Genomic DNA, 1,282 nt, shown 5'->3' with positions numbered 1-1,282 from the left:
CGTGGGGGCTAATCCTGTAGGAATTGTCATTGGTTTCGATTACTGTGATTTTTGTCAAAATATGAGGCAGTGGAACTGGGAGGCAAAGAACTTCTTCCGGCCATGTAAATATATCACTTGGTTAATGCGGTGTCAAAAGTGACACATCAGCTGCGTCTTCTTACCTATTAATATCAGAAACAATTGCTAGGTAGTGATTTTTCTCTACTAAAATAAGAGCAAAATCTCCTTCTTTAACATTCACTTCATTTGGCCTCTGATAGGCCAGACGGTGAACCAGATTGAATAGTTCCGAGGGGAGGGTTATATTCCTGGGAATATTCCTGGAATTTGGGAATATTCCATGGAATATTCCTCGGCCCCAAAGAGGAATATTCCCATATTTAAGAGATATACTCATTTAGTATACTTCAATTTTATGGGGGTATGAGTCACGGCCCCATTTTATTGATAACCCACAACAAAAACCGCACTATGAAAAATTGGTCCAAAGTACTTCTAATATATGCTGCGTATTACCCCTACCTCTCAAGTGTGCTCATGACATGCTATTCCCCCTGTGCTCGGCCCACAACGCTCTCTGCCTGCCGGGAGAGCTAGGACGAGGAACAACTAACTATACTTTTGGAGCGAAATAAGAAGTTGTAGTGTTGTTTGAAGTGAAGTGGGGTGCCTGACCCAAAGGCAACCCATCTTGCGCCCCTGCGTTTGTTAGGCAACCAGGCGGTGTGCTGTGCGCCCAGAGTCCTGTGGGACTATGTCCATCCTGCCTGCGGCTAGACCTTTCTTGCCGCCCGCCCTTTCCCGATCACCGAGGCCGGAGTACCAAGTGATTCGGAGCACGCCCCGCTGTCGGCGGGTTTGCCTACACTCTCCGTCCGTAAGGCGCTTTAGCCTATGCAATCCCGCAACACTGCGGCGCGTGCTCTAAATCACCCGGTACATGTATCGGGTGTAACTGTGAATGCGCAGCAGTATTGCTAGTTTGCCAACCCAATTCGCCGCTGAGGCGCCATAATCCCTGCAGCCCTGGTGGGTATGCAATCCCGCAACACTGCTGCGCATTCACAGTTACACCCGGTACATGACCATGACTAGGCAGCGACATGTCGAATATCTCTCCCTCGCTGACAGCGTAATACTGGCTCGATCGGTCGGAGAGTACGTCGCCAGTGAAAGCGCCTATTTTGAATGTACCCGGGGAGTATGGTTTTACAGGTTTTACATGAATTATGCCTTTTCTGCCTGAAAATTTAATTTTCCCCATATTTTCCCAATTTTC

The sequence above is a fragment of the Frankliniella occidentalis genome, unplaced genomic scaffold (assembly GCF_000697945.3).
Source record: "Frankliniella occidentalis isolate FOCC.00 unplaced genomic scaffold, Focc_3.1 Scaffold513, whole genome shotgun sequence".
NCBI classification, from domain to species: domain Eukaryota; kingdom Metazoa; phylum Arthropoda; class Insecta; order Thysanoptera; family Thripidae; genus Frankliniella; species Frankliniella occidentalis.
The sequence above is the reverse complement of the archived record's forward strand: the minus strand, read 5'-3'. Positions refer to the sequence as shown.